The sequence below is a fragment of the Gossypium arboreum genome, chromosome 4, assembly GCF_025698485.1.
Source record: "Gossypium arboreum isolate Shixiya-1 chromosome 4, ASM2569848v2, whole genome shotgun sequence".
NCBI lineage: Eukaryota > Viridiplantae > Streptophyta > Magnoliopsida > Malvales > Malvaceae > Gossypium > Gossypium arboreum.
The window spans coordinates 90572844-90597113 of record NC_069073.1 but is presented as its reverse complement, the minus strand read 5'-3'; positions in this window follow the sequence as shown (position 1 = coordinate 90597113).

Below are 24270 nucleotides of genomic sequence, written 5' to 3'. Positions count from 1 at the left end.
AAATATGGTTAATCTCATCCAAAGTTCTTGGGAATGCGCCCATCTTTTCAATTTGAATTGCGCATAATCTCATGTTTGCCTCACAATATTGTAAAATCATCGATCCATACCCAAAACCTCAAAAATTATCCTCTAACGTGGAGGGTGATCCTTCGGCAAGGGTCAATTTTGAACAAACAAGATGGTCCAAAGTGATTAACAGAGGATGAAATTTTCTTCAATTGAAAATATTTCAAAAATGCCATTCGTCACTTTGAACATGGTCAACTTATTAAGTATTAACCTTAAGGAGAATGCAAGATTCCAAGGTAAAACATAACCTCAAACGTAATGCACAAAGAAAAGCAAAACAGAAAAAGCCAATATTACTTAATGTGAATAACTCTTTAAGAACAATCAAGCTTATATTTTAAGTAAAGTATTTTTTCAATGCATCAGAATTTATAGGGTTCGACATCTTGTCTCTGCCCATTTTAGCAAGAATCAATACTCCACCAGAGAAAGCTTTCTTCACCACATACGATCCTTTCCATTTTTGCGTCCATTTTCCCCGATGATCATGAACATATGATAGAATCTTCTTTAGTACCATATCCCCTTCTCTGAACTGTTGTGCTTGCACCTTCTTGTTATAAGCCTTCATCATTCTTTGCTGATACAACTGGCCATGACATAAATATGCTAATCTTTTTTCCTCAATTAAACTCAACTGCTTGTATCTCTCTTGCACCCATTTAGCCTCTTTTATTCGCACCTCCTTGAACACTCGTAGAGGTGTGATTTGCACCTCGATAGGTAAAACGACCTCCATGTCATACACTAATGAAAATGGAGTAGCTCCAGTCAAAGTCCTCACTGATGTACGATATGCGTGGAGACAAAAAGGGAGTTTCTTATTCCAATCCCTATACGTTTCTATTTTTTTGGAAATGATCTTCTTGATATTCTTGTTTGCGGCCTCGACTGGCCCATTCATTTTTGGACGATATGGCATAAAATTGTGATGCTTGTTCTTAAATTTTGTGCAAACCTCTTCTATCAAGGCATTGTTCAAGTCCTTGGCATTATTTGAGATGATTTTTTCTGGTAAACCATACTGATAAATGACTTTTTTTTTTTAGAAATTCACATATCACTAATCGAGTTACATTGACATATAAAGTGGCTTCGACCCATTTGGTGAAATAATCAATCGCTACAAAGATTAAGCGATGCCCATTTGATGCTTTCGGTGTTATGGGGCCAATGACATCTATGTCCCATATTGAGAATGGCTAAGGAGACGCCAAGACATGAAGATTGGTAGGAGTAGTGTTAATACTGTCTACAAAAATCTTGCATTTATGACATTTTCGAGCATAATTTAAACAATCTCGTTCCAATGTTAACCAGAAATTTCCAGCCCTCATGATTTGCCTTGCCATCATATGTCTGTTACTATGTGCTCCACATATTCCATCATGGAGTTTCTTCATTATCTAATTCGCCTCTTCTGCGTCAACACATCTCAACAAGGTTTGGTCACGTCTTGTTTTGTACAAAAATTCACCGTCCGAGAAGAAACCCATAGCCAGCCTCCTAATTATTTGTTTATCATTTTTTGAGGCGCAATCCGGGTATTGATGGTATTGCAAATACCGCTTAATGTTAACATACCATGGTTGCCCATTCGTTCCAGATTCTACTCCTACGCAGTGGGCCGGCGAGTCTTTGACCCTTAGCTGTATAGGTTGCACTTCTATTTTGGATCCTACTTTGAACATGGAGGCTAGAGTAGCTAATGCATATGCTAACTGATTTTCTTCTCTTGGCAAATGACAAAATTGGGTATCATCAAACTCTTTGATCAGTCCATGCACATGTGTTTGATAGTGAATTAGTTTGGAATCCCTCGTTTCCTATTCTCCTCTTAATTGGTAAACAACTAACGCTGAGTCACCAAAAAATTTTAAAACCTGATCTTTTTCTCAATGGCGATTTGAAGTGCCAAAATGTATGCCTCGTATTCAGCTACATTGTTCGTACAGGTGAACATTAGTTTAGCTGTAGCGGGAAAGTACTGGCCACTTGGGGAGATTAATACTGCCCCAATCCCATGTCCAATCATGTTAGATGCTCCATCGAAATATACCCTCCAAATTTATTCTTCGACCTTCGAAATTGACATGATCTCTTCATCTAGAAAATCAAAACTCATGGGCTCGTATTCCTTTTTCGTGTGATCTGTTAGTAGTTCTGCGACTATGCTTCCTTTTATAGCCTTTTGGGATATGTAGACAATGTCATACTTAGACAATACCACTTGCCAACGAGCAACCCTTCCTGGCAATGATGGCTTCTTGAAAATGTACTTCAAAGGGTCCAACTTTGCAATGAGGAAGGTGCTATGATAAAACATGTGTTGCCTTAGTCGAAGTACGGTCCATGCTAAAGTGTAACACATCTTTTCCAGATGGGAATACTTGACTTCATATTCTGTGAACTTCTTGCTTAGATAATAGATTGCGTGATCTTTCTTGTTTGAACCATCTCGTTGCCCCACAACACAACCTATAAAATTATCCAGCACTACCAAGTACAAAATCAAATGTCTTCCTAGCACCGAGGGAATCAAAATTGGTGGCTTAGCCAAATAATCTTTTACTTTCTCCAACTCTTTTTGTCAATCTTTAGTCCATTCACCATCATTATCCTTACGTAAGAGCTTAAAGATAGGATCACATTTATCCGTCAATTGTGAGATGAAACGAGACACGTAATTTAACCGTCCCAAAATACTTCTTACATCCTTTTGAGTTTTAGGGGGTGTCAAATCTTGAATTTGCTGTGGCATGAGAGTGGTTCCAATCCTAATTTCCTTTCTTACCTCATTATCACCCAGATTGATCAAACCTGTTCCCTCCAAGTGGGGTTTATAAGCTTCTTTTCTTGTTTAACTAGCTTTAAAAACTCATTTGGTACAACTTCTTTCTCTTTCATCCCGTGATCGTTATAGTGAACATAGTTATAAGAATTTGATTCAAAGATGTCATTTGGATCATTTATCAATTCATGAGGTATATTCTTGAAACAATTATGAGTGTGTATATTGGTATATGAATGAAAACGATTGAATGAATAAAAGTGACTAGGGACATGATCCAAATCTAATTTCATTAAAGAGAAAATAGTTTTGCATGGATTTTTGAAGGAAATTAAATTAGCTGAACAATATTAAACTTTGATATACAAAATTTTAAAAATGATTACATCTCAGAGGACTCAAGGATAGCAGGTAATGGTATGAGTTTCAAGTTGTCCAAGGCAGGTGTTATACCAGTGAGCTATCCTTGGTCCTTTTCAAATGGCATTTATTTCCAAAGTTAGAAAATTAATTGGATTTGTCATAAAAATTGTTCTTTTTTTATTTTTTTAAAATAATGTTTCTAAATAAAAAATGAGCGAATGACTGAACAAATGGATTAATGACTGTTCGACTTATAATTTTTTTTTTCTATTTTTCATTCATACTTAAGGAAAGTCATAGTCGATCCTATTGCCATAGGGCAAACCTCTACTCGTCGTTCTTCTTCTTCTTCCTCCTCATGAGCTTGATGGAATTTTGGTAATGTGGCTAACCCACCTCCAAAAGTTTCATTGCAAGCTCATTCCTAGTCGAAAAAGGGTAGATTCTTTTTTGAGATCCTCAATCTATTCACATATGTCTTCGGTTTGCTAAGCGAAAACCTGATCTTCCCTGTGCATTATTGCAAACACCTCTTTTCGGCTTACTGCCATTTTTTTCATTGTGATAAAACGTTCCGCAATCTTCGTATATTCTTTTGTGACCTCTTTGCTTTGGTATTCTTTTGTCTTTAATTCTTTAGTCAGACGACAAATTTTGTAATACCCCCTATCCGTATTCATTGTCGAAATAGGGTACGAGGTATTACCGGAGTTTATGAAATAAATTTTTTAACTCAATATAACCCCTTCATAGATATCTAACCTTCCTTGCAATTTTAAACCAAAAACAATCCACATCAACCAATCCAATTCAACATATTTTCAAGATAGATTAACGCATATAGACTCACGCATATTTATAAGATAACATCATCACATACCAAAACCAGGTTTGTTAACCATACCAATGACTAACTTTACATTCATTTCACATTAACATTTACTTTATTAGCTTATACATGCCACTGATTTCCAAAATAAAGTTTCTTGATATACCGAAATCTTGAAGTTGATAGTGTGATGTGTCTCGGACCAAATCCGACCTTCGAGCTCTTAACACTACAAAACAGAGAAAAATGAAATAGGGTAAGCACTTTGTACTTAGTAAGCTCATGTAACAAGAATTATACTTACCTAATATTTTCAATACAATGCAATAAACATTCAAATATTCATTCAATGCATTATTACCCTAACATGCACAAACTCAACATTCAAGTTAGTACAATAATTTCCATGTGTCAATAATATATATACCATGATTGATGAACTTATCGATACCATGATTTCCATTCCCTTATTATTATTTATTCATATTTACCCCATTGAATTTCTTGGAATTTTCGATGGATTTTTAGAGGTACACTTTTAGTGTACATTTCCGCGTCCGTCAATTCATATTCATGTGCGCACATTTCTAATTCAGATAGCACATTCCCGCGAACCTCATCCTTACAGCGGGATTACCAGTCCCGGCTAAATCCCCTGTAATATAAACTCATAGAGTATTGTCGGGATTACTAGTCCAGACTAAATCCCCTGCAACGACAATTACTCTAATGATCTTGGATCTGAATTACCAGTCCAGGCTAAATTCAGACCCTAATTCGGATTACCCATCCGGGCTAAATCCATTTTCCACATATTCTTCGGGAGGGCTATATCAGAATAGGATTACCCTTCCGGGCCAGATCATTTTTATCGTCAATTCCTTTTTAGAGATCCATCGAATTTTCCTTGCATTCAACCAGGATTTCTTCCCCTTTTTATCAAATATATCAATGTTTTATCAATTTTCATACAATGAACATTAAAATCATATTCACATCAATAACATACATTTCAAGCATTTAAGAATATAATTCAAGTTACACGAACTTACCTTAATACTTGTTTGTAAACAAAAATCCACTAATCCTGAACTTTTTCATTTCCTTGATCTAGCTTCGTATTTGAATCTTCTGGATCTAAATAAATAAATTTAATTATCAATTTAATACATTTCATGTTCGTATGCAACATTCTCTATAATTCCACTATTATTTATAGTTCATTCAAAGCTGTCTACTTGGGTCATAGTCACTACATTATTTTTATCTTTAGCTACAGAACTCCAAATTAAGATCAGCTAATTTTCTATGAAACTAGACTCACATATCTTCTTACCATAAAATTTTCAGAATTTTTTTTATCCAATAAGTACAGTTTATTCATTAAAGTCACCCCTGTTTTGCTGTCTGACGGTTCTGACCCTTCTTCACTAAAAATTAATTATCTCTTCATACAGAATTCAAATTCTGTTCTCGTTTGTTTTTACTACAAATAGACTCACTCCTAATTCTATACATATAATTTTAAGCCCCTAAATATTTTTATTCAAATTTTTATGATTTTTCAAAGTCAGAATAGGGGAACTCGAATTCATTCTAACCTTGTCTCACAAAATTTATTATATCTCAAGATTTACAAATCCATTGCTTACACCGTTTCTTCTATGAGAGAATAGACTCAATAAGATTTAATTCCATATTTTTTTCATCTTCTAATTATATTTCAAAAATTTATGGTGATTTTTAAAATTTAGTCTACTGCTGCAGTCCAAAACTATTTTAGTGCAAGCTATTTATTACCATTTTCCCCTATTTTCCCTAGGCTATAAATGATAATTTCGTCCCTACTCAATTAGCCTATCAATTGAGCTGATTTTTATCAATTAACACTTTATTCTATCACCCTAAACTAGTTTACAACCTTTGGAAATCATAATTTCAACACTAGAATTTAATTCCAAACATTTTCACAATTAGGTCCTAAAAATCAATTTCTATTGAAATTACCTAATCAATTCATCTCATAAACAAATTAAAGCTTCAATTTCATTCTATTTCATCATAAAATTACAACACTCAACCATGGTGACTTTCAATTTCATCCATGAAATCAAAAACTAATGAATTTGATAGTAGGACCTAGTTGTAAAGTCTTAGAAACACAAAAATTACAAGAAATAGGCAAGGATTAACTCACTTGGTGCAAAATTTATGAAATACCAGCTTAGAGAACCCCTCCTATGACGTTTTGGTTGATGAGAATGAAGAAAAATGAAGAGAAATCTAGATATTTCCTATTTAGTCCTATATTTATTTAGTTAATTATGCAATATTCCTATTTTGCCCTTAAATCATCAATTTTCCTGCTGATTTCATGCCCTTGCCCTCCAACCCAAATAAATTTTGGGTCTAATTTCTTTTTAAATCCTTTCTCGTTAGACACTTAAGCTATTTAATTATTCTAGCAACTTTTACACCTTTTACAATTTAGTCCTTTTCATGTAATTGACTACCCAAACATTAAAATTTCCTAATGAAATTTTAATACCACATCACTAACATTTCATAAATATTTATAAAAATATTTTCGACTTTGTTTTATAAGATCGAGATCTCGATACTTTGTTTTTACCCAATTTCTTCAATAATTTCTTTTTTCTAACTAACCACTAAATCAGTAAAAAAAATTTATCTATATTTTCATACGATTTTCCTATTATATAAATATTCATGCGAAAATATTAAAATAAATTTCTCTTTAAATCAGATTTGTTGTTACGAAACCATTGTTCCGATAACCTTGAATTTAGGCTATTACAACTCTCCCCCCTTTAAGGATTTTCGTCCTCGAAAATCTTACCAGTAAAGAGGTTTGGGTATTGTTTCCTCATTGCCTCCTCCGGTTCCCATGTCGCTTCCTCAATCCCGTGCTTTTGACACAATACTTTCACCAAATTTATTTTTTTATTTCTAAGCTCTTTTGTCTCCCGTGCCAATATCTTGATCGGTTCTTCACTGTAAGTCATTTCCGGTTGAATCTCCACTTCTGTAGGAGAAATAAAATGTGAAGGATCTGATCAATATCGTCGTAACATAGATACATGAAAAACATTATGGATTCTATCAAGTTCAGGTGGTAATGCCAATCGATAAGCGACCGGTCCAATTCTTTCTATGATTTTATATGGCCCGATAAATCTTGGACTCACTTTACCCTTTCAACCGAATCGGAGGACTTTCTTCCAAGGAGACACTTTCAGGAATAGCTTGTCACCAACTTGAAATTCAATCTCTTTTCGTTTAAGGTCGGCATATGATTTTTGACGATCGAAAGCTACTTTTAGACTATCCCGAATAACCTTTACTTTTTCTTCTGTTTCCCAAATCAAATCAACCCCATGTATCTTTCTTTTACTGAGCTCTATCCAATATAATGATGTTCTACATTTTCAGCCATACAAAGCTTCATACGAAGCCATTTTAATACTGGGCTGATAACTATTATTGTAAGCAAATTCAATCAAAGGTAGAAACCTCTCCCAATTACTTTCAAACTCTAGTATACAACATCGGAGCATATCTTCCAATACTTGAATTACACGCTCAGATTGACCATCTGCCTGAGGATGAAATGCAGTGCTGAAATACAATTGAATACCTAAGGCTTCTTGCAATTTGTCCCAGAAGCGAGACGTACATCGGGGATCTCTATCTGATATAATGGAGATAGGTACTCCATGTAGCCTAACAATCTCTGATATGTACCGTTCAGCTAGTTTATCTAAAGAATAATCCATACGTACGGGAATAAAGTGCGTTGACTTTGTCAATTGGTCAACAATCATCCAAATAATATCTTTTTTCCTCGGAGACAACATAGTAACCCTGATACAAAATCCATAGTGATTCTTTCCCATTTCTATTCTAGTATAGTAATTGGCTAATGTAACCTCGAAGGTACCTGATGTTCAGTTTTAACTTGCTGACATATTAAACACCTTGATACAAACTCAGAGATATCACGGTTCATTCCCGACCACCAATACATCTTTTTTAGATCGTTATACATTTTATTACTTCTCGGATGTACAGATATAGTACCGCTGTGAGCCTCGCGTAGAATCTTCTGTATGAGCTCTGAATTTTGAGGTACACATACCCTACCTCTGAATAATAAACAACCATCAGAACCAATCTGAAATTCAGAATCATTACCTGACTCACACTGTGCCCGTTTAACCTGTAACTTCTCATCATTCTTCTGAGCTTCACATATTTGCTATAGAAATGTCGATTTAGCTCTCAATTCAGCTAGGATTGAACCATCATTAGTCAATAATAATTGGGTATTCATAGCTCGTAAAGCAAATAGAGATTTCTGGCTTAAAGCATCAACTACAACATTAGCTTTACCCGGATGGTAATCAATAATCAAATCATAGTCCTTTATCAGTTCAAGCCACCTGCGCTGTCTCAAATTCAAATCTTTTAGTGTCATCAAATATTTCAAGCTTTTATGATTAGTATAAATATGACATTTCTCACCGTACAAGTAATGCCGCCATATCTTCAGCACAAATACAATAGCAGCTAATTCATGATCATGTACTGGGTAATTTCTTTCATGTGGTTTAAGTTGTCTTGAAGCATAGGCTATTACTTTACCTTCTTGTATCAAGACACAACCTAAACCATTTAATGATGCATCACTGTAAATAACAAATTCCTTACCCGGTTCAGGCTGCACTAATACAGGTGCTTTCATTTGTAGATCTTTCAATCGGTTGAAACTCTACTGACATTCATCAGTCCACTCGAACTTTACATTTTTCTGCAATAATTGAGTCATCAGAAAAGCTATCATAGAGAATCCCTATACAAATCACCGATAATAACCAGCTAAACCCAAGAAACTTCTAACTTCAGATATATTCTTCGGTGGACTCCAATTGACAATAGCTGAGATTTTATTTGGATCTACTCTGATGCCTGCGGCAGATACAATATGTCCTAGAAAACCCACTTCTCAAAGCCAAAATTCACATTTACTGAATTTAGCATATAACTGTTTCTCTCGCAGAATTTGCAACACAATTCTCAAATGTTCTGTATGTTCTTCTTTATCCCGAGAATAAACCAAAATATCATCAATGAATACTAACACAAATCTGTCTAAGTACGGTTTGAATATTCAGTTCATCAAATCCATCAATACTACAGGTGCATTAGTTAGCCCAAACGGCATAACTAGAAACTCATAATGCCCGTACCTGGTTCTGAAGGCTATTTTTGGCACATCTGACTCTTTTACCCGTAACTGATAATAACCTGATCGAAGATCAATCTTTGAAAACACTGTAACACCTTTCACCTGATCAAATAAATCATCAATTCAGGTAATGGGTACTTATTCTTTATGGTTACTTTATTAAGCTTCCGGTAGTCAATACACAGTCTTAAAAACCCGTCCTTCTTTTTCACAAATAGAACCGGAGCAGCCCAAGGTGAATGACTCATTCGGACAAAACCCCTGTCAACAAGCTCTTGCAACTGTGTCTTTAACTCCTTTAATTCTGTAGGAGCCATCGGTAAAGAGCTATGGAAATCGGAGTAGTTTTCGGAATCAAATCTATAGAAAATTCCACTTCTCTTTTGGTGGCAACCCTGGTACTTCCTCTGGAAACACATCAGAAAATTCACATACTATTGGCACTGCATGTATCTTTGACTCAGATACCTTGGTGTCGTGTATATAAGCCAAGTAAGCATCATAACCTTTTTTGACATACCTTTGTGCTGCCATTACTGAAATCACATCAGATAACCCCTCTGTTTGATCAGATTTAACTCGGAGCAACTCACTATTCTAACATTTTAGCACAATATATTTCTGTCTACAATTTACTACTGCATCATGCTGGGTTAACCAATCCATGCCTAATATCATGTCAAATTCATCAAATGGCAGTAACATCAAATCTGCCGGGAAACAATAACCTCTTACCATCAATGGACAATTTTTACAAATTTTATCTACCAAAATAGATTGACCCAGGGGGTTCGAGACTTTAACCACAAATTCAATAGGTTCAATAGGTAAATCTTTAACACATGCAAGCTTTATACATATATATGAATGCATAGAATCGGGATCAATTAATGCAGTATCGGGATCAATTAATGCAGTAATATCAGTGTCAAGTAAAGAAAATGTACAGTAATAACAACGGGTGCTGAGGCATCTTCTCTGGCATGAATGGCATATGTCCTAGCAGGTGCTCGTGCCTCAGGCCTGCCTGCAGTATCTTTTGTAGCTCCTCGACTACCACTGATATTACCAGATGGTCAAGGTGGTCTACCTCTCGAAATTGGATTACTCGGCTTCGAAATCTGTTCAGCTTCTTTTTCACCCCTTTCTGGACAATCTCTGAGGAAATGGTCAAAAGAACCACATCGATAACAAGCCCCGCTCTTTAATCAGCATTCACCAAAATGAGCTTTATTACAGTACTCAAATCTCAGCTTAGGAGTGCCAACACTGCCAACACTGGTCACTAATGGAGTGGAAGGTTTTGGATTAGTGCGTTGAGAACATCGCTCTCTACCCGAATACCCAATGGCTGAGGTAGAACGATCCTGGTACTTCTTCAATTTCTTTGAAGTAGAAAACTGGGATTTTCCCATCGGTCTTTTACTAAAAATTTGAGCTTCCCTCTCAACCTGTTTCTTTTCTTTGGTCAATTCTTCTGCTTTATAAGCTCTCTCTGCCAATGTAGCAAACTCTCGAATTTCAAGAATTCCGATCAGTAGCTTAATGTCTTCATTCAACCCTTCTTCGAATCATTTGCACATTTTAGCTTCTGATTGTACCCATTCCCGAGCATATTTACTCAATCGAACAAATTCTCTTTCATACTGAGATACTGATCTGTTACCTTGTTTCAGCTCAAGAAATTCTTTTTCTTTTGATCGAGAAACCTCTTACTGATATATTTCTTTTTGAACTTGGTCTGAAAGAATTCCCATGTAATTTCTTCTTTTGGAACAACTGAAGCTTTAGTATTCCACCAATGGTAAGATGTGTCTTTTAGTAGTGAGACGGTACATTTCAGACATTCTTCTGGTGTACAAGATAATTCCTCCAAAACCCGAGTAGTGTTTTCTAACCAGAATTCAGCCCATTCGGAATCATCATCAACTGCTGCTCGAAATTCTTCAGCCTCATATTTTCAAATTTTATCTACTGGAGCTTTCCCTTTTCTGACAGATTCAATATCTGTTGTGGGATCTCGAGAATCGGTGGAGGAGCAGGAGGAGGAGCTTGAACTTGCTGCACTATAGGGTTAGTTCTTAAATATTGATTAAACCATTCATTCATCATTTGAAAGAAGGCTATTTTTGCCTCCTCCCCTCAACCCTCTATCTCGGCCTTCTACTACTAGTTTCTTCTCTTTGTACTGAAGTCGGAGCATGACTCTCAGCTTCCTCAGATTGAGCTCGGTCGGATGACATTACTATAAGAAAAACACATTTTAAATGGTCAGGAGATATCATACTATCAATAATAATTTAAATGGCATGTATAGCTAATCCCGTATTTACTACATCGGTCCTAGAACTGGCTAAACCTGGCTCTGATACCAATAAATGTAATACCCCCTACCCGTATTCATTGCTAAAATAGGGTACGAGGTATTACCAGAGTTTACGAAATAATTTTTTTAACTCAATATAACCCCTTTATAGATATCTAAACTTTCCTGCAATTTTAAACCAAAAACAATCTACATCAACCAATCCAATTCAACATATTTTCAAGATAGATTAACGCATATAGACTCACGCATATTTATAAGATAACATCATCACATACCAAAACCGGTATGTTAACCATACCAATGACTAACTTTACATTCATTTCACATTAACATTTATTTTATTAGCTTATACATGCCATTGATTTCCAAAATAAAGTTTCTTGATATACCGAAATCTTGAAGTTGATAGTGTGATGTGTCTTCGACCAAATCCGACCTCCGAGCTTTTAACACTACAAAATAGGGAAAAATGAAATAGGGTAAGCACTTTGTGCTTAGTAAGCTCATGTAACAAGAATTATACTTATCTAATATTTTCAATACAATGCAATAAAGATTCAAATATCCATTCAATGCATTACCCTAACATGCACAAACTCAACATTCAAATTAGTACAATAATTTCCATGTGCCAATAATATATATACCATGATTGATGAACTCATCAATACCATGATTTCCATTCCCTTATTATTTTTTTTTCATATTTATCCCGTTGAATTTCTTGGAATTTTCGATGGATTTTCAGAGGTACACTTTTAGTGTACATTTTCGGGTTCGTCAATTCATATTCATGTGCGCACATTTCCATTTCAGAGAGCACACTCCCGCGAACCTCATCCTTACAGTGGATTACCAGTCCAGGCTAAATCCCCTATAATATAAACTCTTAGAGTATTGTCGGGATTACCAGTCCAAACTAAATCCCCTGCAACGACAATTACTCTAATGAGCTTGGATCGAATTACCAGTCAAAGGCTAAATTCAAACCCTAATTCGGATTACCCATCCAAGCTAAATCCATTTTCCACATATTCTTGGAAGGCTATATCGTCCCAACATGTTTTACTAATGGATGATGTTAGAAATGATAAAATAAGAGTATGAGAAAAAAAAAAAAGAAAGTGTTCATTCTTCTCCATAGGCTTGGCGAATGTCCTAAGGAAAGAAAAGAAAATTTGTTCATCCTTTCTCATCTTCTTGGCGAAAATACTAAGGGAAAAGGGGAGGATTTTTGCTTCATGCTTGGGTTGGAAGAGACCTAGAGGAGATTTGGTTAAGTTTACATCAAGATTAAGGTATGTATGAGGTTGTGTTGGGAGTTTCATGCATGGTTTGGTTACTAATTTGATGTGCATGTTAGCCATGGCTCAAATCCTTGTTATGCCATGGAAATGGTATTTGGCCAAAGTTGTTATGGTGATAAAGCCATTGCATGCTAAGTGTGAAGCTTGATGATGATGCATGCAATGATGGATTGTCTACTCTTGAGTAAGATTTTGAGTTTTCTTTTGTGTTTAACCATGATTGAAGTTGAATGGAGCATGATTTTCATATTCGCCATGATGCATTCATGAACATGGTTCATGCTTCTTGCATGTTAGTTAAAATTTGTATTTTTGGATGGCTATGGACATCTTGAAATTGACCATGCTCATATTGTATATATATGTTTGCACATGATGTTTTGGCTATGAAGTAAGTGATGAATATATTGGTTTAAAGAAGAAGATGTGGAAGAATGCTTGTGAAATTGCAAGCACAATTGCCTAGCACACATATAAGTGCTTGATGCTATATTATAAGTTTTGGGCCACAATGTGCAAAGCATTAACTAGTAAAATGCATGCTGTTTTGTGAGGTATTAAGTGCAAAATTGACCTCAATATGTACATGAATATTCGGCCTTGGGTAGCCTATTGAAGGCCTTAGCTTTTCCTTGATGCTCAAATAAATTGTATTGAATTGCTTGATGTAGTATAAAATGTGCATGACCATTGTGTATTCAAGCTAAAGAGTGGCCATATGACCATTTAAAACTCCTTGTCATATTCGGCCATAAGCAAGCACAACGAGGTTTTAATAAATTGAATTTGTTTGAATTAGCTCAAGAGCTAAGAGGGCCACAATTGGACAAGGGGAAGGAAAAGGTGATCGAATAGCCGAAAAAGCCGTTCGACAACATCCGAGGTAAGTCCTCAAGAAGTGACCTTGCTTGAATTATGTGAGATGAAGTATGGATGTGTATGATTATTGATTTATGTGTGTATGAGAAATTGAATGATACGGGCTAAGTCCCGAAGGCGAATATGCTTGTGAATATATGCGTTTGAGCCTTAGTAACTGAAAATGAAATATGTATGTCCAATGATTATTGATGTATGTGTACATGAGAAATTGAATAATATCCGGGCTAAGCCCCGAAGACAATTATGCTGGAAATTATATCCGGGTTAAGACCCGAAGGCAATTGTGCTAGTGGCTATATCCGGGCTTAGACCCGAAGGCATTCGTGCGAGTTATTCTATCCGGGCTAAGACCCGAAGGCATTTGTGCACGTGATTATATCCGGTTATATTCCGAAGAATCTTGGGCTGGAGGTGAGTGTTGGTTGCTGTAATGAATTCAATTAGTACACTCAAAAAGCCCAAAGGATAAGGTACGTTATATGTGCATTGGAAAGTCGACATGGTTAAAATGATCATATATGAACCTATGTATGGCAAGACTAGTTGGTTCATGGAGACTACCAAATAGGTAAGACCTACCTTAAAACAGATGCTGCCAGCTGCAGTGACGTGAATGTGAAAAATCACCAAAATTTGTAGGAATGGTATTAAATAGTGAATAAGCTATGTAAATGAACCTTGATGAGTCTATTTTCATATGGAAGAAACGAAATGGTCATAGAAGTTACATGTTAAGAGATATTAAAGCTATTGTGAGACAGGGCCAGAACGGTTTCTGGGTTCCCTGTCGCAACTTTAAAAATTTACTATAAATTATCCAAAAATAATTAGGAGACATACCTTATATGTACAGATTCCATTTTGAGTCTAGTTTCATTAGAAACCAACGAAACCAGCATTAAAGCCCTGTACAGAGAGATATTCAAGTTATACCGCGCTAAGGTCAGAGCAGTCGATCCCTGTAACATGGGTGACTTTAACTAATAAACTGTACCAATTGGCCCAACCAAAAATTCTAGAAATAAATCCATGGATGGATATATGAGTCTAAATTCAGGGAAAATTTATGAAACCAGTTTCCGAGTTTTGAAACTCGAGATATGATTTTTAAGGCGACAGTGACGCAGTTTTCCAGCCTGACTGAAAATGTCAAATGGATGGGCAAAACAAGTGAACTTGGCTTGTTAACCCCTCGTGTCCGACACCGGCGATGGTCTCGGGTTCGGGGTGTTACATTTTCCTTTCATTCAACCAGGATTTCTTCCCCTTTTTATCAAATATATCAATGTTTCATCAATTTTCATACAATGAACATTAAAATCATATTCACATCAATAACATACATTTCAAGCATGTAAGAATATAATTCAAATTACACGAACTTACCTCAATACTTGTTTGTAAATAAAAAATCTACTAATCCCGAACTTTTTCATTTCCTCGATCTAGCTTTGTATTTGAATCTTCTGGATCTAAATAAATTTAATTATCAATTTAATACATTTCATGTTCATATGCAACATTCTCTATAATTCCACTATTATTTATAGTTCATTCAAAGTTGTCTACTTGGATCATAGTCACTAAATTATTTTTATCTTGAGCTACAGAACTCCAAATTAAGATCCACTAATTTTCTATGAAACTAGACTCACATATCTTCTTACCATAAAATTTTCAGGATTTTTTGTTTATCCAATAAGTACAGTTTATTCATTAAAGTCACCCCTGTTCTGCTATCTGACAGTTCTGACCCTTCTTCACTAAAAATTAATTATCTCTTCATACAGAATTCAAATTATGTTCTCGTTTGTTTCTTCTAAAAATAGACTCATTCCGGATTCTATACATATAATTTTAATCCCATAATTATTTTTATTCAAATTTTTATGATTTTTCAAAGTCAGAACAGGGGAACCCGAATTCATTCTATCCTTGTCTCACAAAATTTATTATATCTCAAGATTTACAAATCCATTGCTTACACCGTTTCTTCTATAAGAGACTAGACTCAATAAGCTTTAATTCTATATTTTTTTCATCTTCAATTATATTTATACAATTTATAGTGATTTTTCAAAGTTAGTCTACTGCTGCTGTCCAAAACTGTTTTAGTGCAAGCTGTTTATTACCATTTTTCCCCTAGGCTTTTAATAAATGATAATTTCGTCCCTACTCAATTAGCCTCTCAATTGAGATGATTTTTCTCAATTAACACTTTATTCTATCACCTTAAACTAGTTTACAATATTTGAAAATCATAATTTCAGCACTAGACTTTAATTCCAAACATTTTCACCATTAGGTCCTAAAAATCAATTTCTATTGAAATTACCTAATAAATTCATCTCATAAACAAATTAAAGCTTCAATTTCATTCTATTTCATCATAAAATTATAGAACTCAACCATGGTGACTTTCAATTTCATCCATGAAATCAAAAACTAATAAATTTAATAGTAGAACCTAGTTGTAAAAGTCTTAGAAACACAAAAATTACAAGAAACAGGCAAGGATTAACTCACTTGGTGCAAAATTTATGAAATACCAGCTTAGAGAACCCCTCCTATGGCGTTTTGGCTGATGAGGATGAAGAAAAATGAAGAGAAATCTAAATATTTCCTATTTAGTCCTATATTTATTTAGTTAATTATGCAATATTCCTATTTTGCCCTTAAATCATCAATTTTCCTGCTGATTTCATGCCCTTGCCCTCCAGCCCAAATAAATTTTGGTTCTAATTTCCTTTTAAATCCTTTCTTATTAGACACTTAAGCTATTTAATCATTCTAGTAACTTTTACACCTTTTACAATTTAGTCCTTTTCATTTAATTGACTACCCAAACATTAAAATTTCCTAAAGAAATTTTAATACCACATCACTAACATTTCATAAATATTTATAAAACTATTTCTGACTCGGTTTTATGAGATCGAGATCTCGATACTTTGTTTTTACCCAATTTCTTCAATAATTTCTTTTTTCTAACTAACCACTAAATCGGTAAAAACATTTATCGATATTTTCATACGATTTTCCTATTACATAAATATTCATGCGAAAATATTAAAATAAATTTCTCTTTAAATCAGATTTGTGGTTACGAAACCATTGTTCCGATAACCTTGAATTTAGGCCATTACAAATTTCCTCCTCCAGCACCTCAATTTCAACAGTTTTCTCATTAGACACCCTCTTCCAAGTTCGCTATTGTTCTTGAGCTTTCTGGATTTTATTAGCCCGCAGACTTAGATCTGCCTCCAGCATCTAAATTTGAGCGAATAAGTCCGATCTTTCTCGTTAATGTCATTTCAACTGTATTCTTAGTTCTTCCTCTCTTTCTTCATATCTAATCGGTGTTGCTGTTGTTGTCTCATGATTTCTTCCTCCTTTTCATTAACATATGCCTGATGCTGCTCTCATTGCCATCTAACCTATTCATCTCTCCCCTTCAGACGCATCTCTAAATCGCGTATCTTTTCTGTTAGCTCGGCTATGTCATCTTAGACCTTCTTATTTCCCTTGAATTACGCTGACATGGAGATTTTGCTTCTTTTTAGGCGCCACTAGATATACATTTTCGAAAGGGAATGGATGAAAAAGGTTCCTGATTGCAAGATCAATGTTTGACCCTACTTGATTCGTATCTCTTCCAATTTCTTCCAAAATTTCTGGTTCTGAATTGAAGCTTCCACCCTATTTAAACTAGATATAGCAGGTAGACATTGATCATACCTGTATTGGCTCAGAACTATCAGCGAGGAATAACTGATGGCTCCCTATATGCCAATTAAGCGAACCTACAAATGACCACCACACCCGATGAGTACTGTGCTCCAAATCATCCATGGAGCCCTTCATTCTATTTCTTGGTATGTCAATGTACTAAGGTTCTAAACCACTCCTTAATCGATTGATTTGGAGGCCACTCACTTTCCAAAAATTCTTCTATAGGCCTGGTCGAAGGAAAAAATAGCTGACAAAAGCTCTTATATAAGCACCTAAAATAGCTTTTCATCCATATGAACAACAATTGTGCGCATTCTAAGAAACGCCCATCTCCTTTCCTTCTAATGAAATTGAGTGAAATGATGGTTTTAGCTAAGATTGCTGGAGCAGGATTCATCCTTTTTTTAATCTGAAATAAAAATCAGCTAGCTCCACACTTACAAATCCCACAGCTTTTGGGAACACAATCAACCCGTATACAGAAAACGCGAACAATGACAAATGTCTATCACTGCTAGCCTTTCCCATAGCATCCATAATGTCAAACCATGAAATACAAGGACCATTTTTATCTTTTAATCTTGCTTTCACCATATCTACAGGTAATTCTATTAGATTACCTAAGGGTCCCCGAAAATCGACGTTCCGCTTCCAATATATCCTGAGTGGATCTCTAAAGTCATAGTGTAGAAGGGTAGAATATTCCTTGATAGTCAGTACCATATCCATTTCATTAAATGTAAAACACTTATAAGTGGGATCCCAAAAACATACTGTAACCCTCAACAAGGCATCATCCGGTTTAACGAATAGAAGTTGTGCTGCATCGCCATACTTGTCCCGGAAGCCCATTTTATTAGCCTCACCCCATGATTGCCATATTCCCTTTAACTCATCTTCGTGATTCTTCCTACAATCCATGCGAACTATCTGAGGTAGGCTTGAGTTAAAACTAGGAATTTGGTAATCGCCTTCTCTACTCTAAGTATCCTCTAACATTCTTACTATTATCCCTATATTTTCTACCCTATGCCGAACAACTGAATCTTCTTGAAATGTGTTCATGTCGAATATAGATGCGACACTGTGCCCTAGGTGTTTAAATGATGCATGAATTATGCCATGGAGAGCCACAGACACCAGAAAAACAAAGTCAGTAAAAAGATAATAAAGTAAAAAAATGCGAAATTAAATCATAAAGCATTGGGAAAAAATTCAAACATAAAACATACGAATAAATGCTCATGAGGTCCTATAAGGTATTACTACGAGGGATAAGGTACAATTCTTATGTATAGGCTTCATATTTAAAATGGTCATTACATGCTGGCTTATGGCTAATTCTAATGCACGGGGAACCCGAGGCTTAAATACAACATCCATAGGGATGCATTCCCCTTTAAAAAAGGTTGGCCCTTGGGTGGTAAGACTTCCAAAGTGTACACGGTATCATTTGCTACATGAACATCTATGTCCATCTTAACCATGGAGTAGTCCTTAAACTTATGCGGTGACATATTGCCGCTTGAAAGCCTAAGGCTACTCCTCCTAAATGAGATGGGCCTGGCTGTAGGACCGAAAGTAATGCACAAAATGAATGACAATTATAGTCGCCCAACGATGGTAGAGTCGACATACACATTAATCAATTTCATCGATAAAATAATAAACAAACACATTGACATTCATATCAAAATAGGATTAGTAAATGAAATGAACAAATAAATCGGTATTTAACACATATTCAACAATTTAAAATGACATTAGACAACTAAATAAATTAATGCACAAATAAATATAATATGCACAAATACTAAAAAAACCTAGCTGTTAAACCTAAGTAAGTCGACTCACTAACACCCCTAGTGGTGTAACAACCCATCTTCAATGAAATCGGAACAGTGGTTTCAGGACCACAAATCTAAAGTCGAAAATTTGTTTTATTATTATTTTATTGCCTACAACATGATATTAGTATCGTATAAAAATTTCGTTAAGAAATTTTACCATTTACATACTCAATTAGATAAAAAAGGACTAAATCACGTCAAGTGCAAAAGTTGAGTTCTAGTAGCTAAAAGTATTAAATAGCTATAGAACTTAAAATATGAGTCCTTATATGGTAATTAGACTATAATCATATCAGTGGATGAGCATGTTTTGGCATTATTGAAATTTTAATTTATTTTAACGTAAATTAGGTAATTAAATAATTAAATGATAAATTAAATAAATTAAATTAAATAATTAAATGATAAATTAAATTAAATAAAACAAGCTTTCATCTTCTTTTTTTTTCTTTTTCTATCAATTTTCATAAGCAAAAGAAAGTCATGGGAGCTTGAAGTTTCGGAAAAACAACTTACCTTGCTTTGGTATGAATTTTTGTTCCATTTTTAATTATTTCTATCTTTTCGGGATCGTTGTAGCTTAATCTAGCTAGCCCGATGACTAATTTGTAAAACTTTTAAACTATTAGGGTTTTGCCATTGTTGAATATACATGAGTTTTGATGTTTGATGATAGAAAATGGATGGTTGTTGTTAGATAAACAATTTCTGTAAAGAGATTTTTGATGAAATTATCAATTAGGGATTAAGTTGAAAAATAGAAAATTATACATGGTGAATTTGTGAAATAAATGAAATATAGGGCTTGTTAGGGACCTAATTGATATTCGGCCATTGTGAGTTGTGGTGGATATTCATGAATTTCCATTTTTATTAGCTAAGGACTAAATTGCAAAGAATTAAAAGTATAGGGGTAAAATGGTAATTTTACCAAAATATAATTTGGGGTTAAATTGGATGAAAAATATATTGAATTGAGTTAAATTTATCCGTATAGATCATGACAAACCTCGTACGACTTTAAATCGGGGTAAAGAGAGTCTTGGATTAATCGCCTTTGTATCTACGTAAACTCGTCGAGGTAAGTTCATGTGATTAAGTTATGATTATATGTTTTATTTTGAAATATGCATGAATTGTAAATTTGCTATATGTATACACGGTTGCATATCCAACGACATATGACGATTACTGAGCCACATTTGAACCTTAGGAATTCGTAGGATACAAATGACATGTCATTAGGGTTTACATGATTCAGGTACTGGTCCTGAACGTCCTTGTAACACCCCTCACCCGTATTCAAAGCCGGAATAGGGTTACAAAGCAATACCTAACTTATAAAACATTTAAACATTCACTTAACATACATTTTTACAATTCATGCATTCATCATTTAATCTCAATCAATTTGTCCCTAATATGAGCCTACGTGTAACACCCCGAGCCCGAGACCATCGCCGGTGTCGGACGCGAGGGGTTGACGAGCTAAACCTCTTAAAGTACCGACCAATTTGGCATTTCCAGACAGGCTGGAAAACTGTGTCACTGTCGCCTTAAAAATCATATCTCGAGTTTCAAAACACGGAAACTGATTCCGTAAATTTTCCCTGAATTTAGACTCATATATCCTTCCATGGATTTATTTCTAGAATTTTTGGTCGGGCCAATTGGTACAGTTTATTAGTTAAAGTCACCCATGTTACAGGGATTGACTGCTCTGACCTTCGCGCGTTACAACTTGAATATCTCTCTGTACAGGGCTTTAATACTGGTGCCGTTTGTTTCTAATGAAACTAGACTCAAAATAGAATCTGCACATATAAGGCATGACTTCTAATTCTTTCTGGATAATTTATAACAAATTTTTAAAGTCGCGACAGGGGACCCAGAAACCTTTCTGGCCCTGTCTCACAATAACTTTAATATCTCTTAACAAGTAACTCCTATGACCGTTTCGTTTCTTCCATATGAAAGTAGACTCATCAAGGTTCATTTACATAACTTATTCACTATTTAATACCATTCCTACAAATTTTGGTGATTTTTCAAAACCACACCACTGCTGCTGCCAGCATCTGTTTTCAAGGTAACCTTTACCTATTTCATGATTTCCACGATTCAATAGGCCCTTTTTGCATAGATAGCACAAGTGTGATCATGATTAACCATTCCAATGGCTAATCTTTTCAAAACCATTCCATACCCCATAATGATCATCATACAAACGATTATAGATGTGACAGCCTTAAAACGACCCTAGTCGGAATGTGGTTTCGGGACCACAAAACCGAGGCATAAAAATAATTTGATATTTATTTTGATGCCTATAATATGTGTTAACTCATGTGTGACATTTTGATGCTTTAATTTAGAGTTATAAATGTGAATTTCACTAGAAAGGACCTAGTAGAAAACTTTGAAAGTATGATGGGGAAATGTATGATGACTAATTAAAGCATGCATGCAAAACAATGGCCTTGCATGTCAAATACCCCCTTTTTACAAGTGATGGCCGGTCATGATAAGGGAGTATGGGCTAAACATGTCATGAAACATGTTTTGTTGGTGCATTAGGGGGAAACAATAAACAAATAAGCATGGGTAGTAAAGAAAGAAACAAAAAATGTGTGTGTGAGTGAAACCCCCCCATTGCCGTACATGGAAGAAAAGAAAAGAAAAAAATTTTGCTCATCCATTTCATTCTCTCTTGACCGAAAATACTAGAGGGGAAGGGAGGAATTTTGCTTCATGCTTGGGTTGGAAGAGGATTAGGAAGAGGTTTGGCTATATTTGCATCAAGATTAAGGTATGTTTGATGTTGTGCCATGAGATTCATGCATGTTTTTGGTTGCTAACTTGATGTTCTTATTAGCCCATGGTTCAAATCTTTGTTATATCATGGGGATGGTATTTGGCCAAGGTGGATTTTGAGTTAATTCCATTGCATGTTAAATATGAAGCTTGATGATGATACATGTGATGGTGGATTGAGGACTCTTAGATTTTCTTTGAGCATTTTTGAATGATATACTAAGTTCTTTGTGTAATCGTGACCAAAATTATGGTGTTGTGATGTATTCGGCCATGGTACATCCCCAAGTGTGATTTATGCTCTTTGCATGGAGAGTAAGATTTGTGTTTCTAAATCATGTTCATGTTTAGTTACAATCAACTTGAGATTCGGCTCTAGCATACATATATGTATATATGTTTGAGCATGATGTATTGGTATGACGTATATACTATCTTAAGGTATATACTTACTTATGATGATGTTTTGGTTATGAAGGAAATGATAGATGTGTATTGAGTTACAATATGGAAATATATTAGTTAGTAATGTATGCTGTTTTTGTGTGGTAATAAGTGCATAAATGGTCTCAACATGGACATGCATATTCGGCCACATGAAGGGAAATTGGTGAGCATGTATTCAGTTAGAGGCAACCATATTGAAGCCTTATCTTGGCTTAGATTGTTGACTAAATGGGTAATAAGTGAGGATGGTTGCCAAATATACAAACATACATATGCATGTGTAATTGAATTATGAATGTTTAGCAAGATGGTTAAACTAGTTGATTTATTGATTAAGCTCAAGGAGTTAAAGAAGGAGAATCAAGCAAGGGAAAGGCGAAGGTCATCGAGTAGCCGACTTGGACTATTTTACCCAACACAAGGTAAGTCATTAAGCATATATTTGATATTGCTTAAATGATTGTAATATCTATGCAATTGTGTTTAATGAGATGAAATATATACAAATGTATGTGTATGAAAAGATGATAATGTTGAGCGTAAAAGAGATAGTGAAATGTGTAGGAAGTTTGCTTGGCACTAAGTGTGCGAGAAATAGATGTGTACGGTGGCGAGATTGGCACTGAGTGTGCGAGCTTGTAATGTACGGCACTAAGTGTGCGAGTTTGGACTATATGGCACTATGTGTGCGGGCTTGAATCATATGGCACTAAGTGTGCGTGATTGAGTATTAAGCACTATGTGTGCGAACTCTACACATATCTCCGATTGAACATTTATATGGGCGTGACTTTATCGAGATGAGTATGGACAGCGGAAAGAGTAAGTACCTTGATTTCATCGCTAATAGATGCTATGTTCATGCTCGGGGTGGAGTTGGTAAGATTTAAATCTATGTGATGATTTCAATTGCATTCCGTAAATAAGGTATCGTGGAATAGATGAAAGTTCATTTGATTGCATGATTGTTGCGGAAATGAAATGATGTATGGAAATTGCTTCAAATATCCTATTGAACAGTATATGAAATGTAAATGTATGACTTGGTATGAGATTGATCCGAAGATCTAAGGAACTATGGTATAGTTCGGTATGGCTGGAACATTTGGCCTTGTTTCATTATTTCATTTTATGATAATTGTATTAATGGATGGTTGTGGAATGCTTATGACTTACCGAGTTATAAACTCACTCGGTGTTTTCTTGTCACCCATTTTAGGTTCCTTGGGCTCGTCTCCTTTTGGGTGTTCAGTAATCGTTAACGAAGTCATCACACCGCGAGCAATCTTTGGTATTGTCTTCTTAGTCGACTTAGGAGAACATTTGGCATGTATGAGCTATTTTGTTTTGTTAAATTTTGGGTTGTAAACTTTAAGCCATGTGAAAATGGCCTATGTGGTCGTTTGAGTGGGATGCTAGAATCTATAGCCACGAGTCTTAGAAACCTTAATTTTGATAAGGTGGCCATAATTTGTGTCACGTATGATGGATGAGTAGTAAGACTAAGGAAGGATTCATGAAATTGGCATAGTCTACTGCAGTAACTGTTGCGGACAGCAGCAGTGATATGAGATCGAAAAATCAC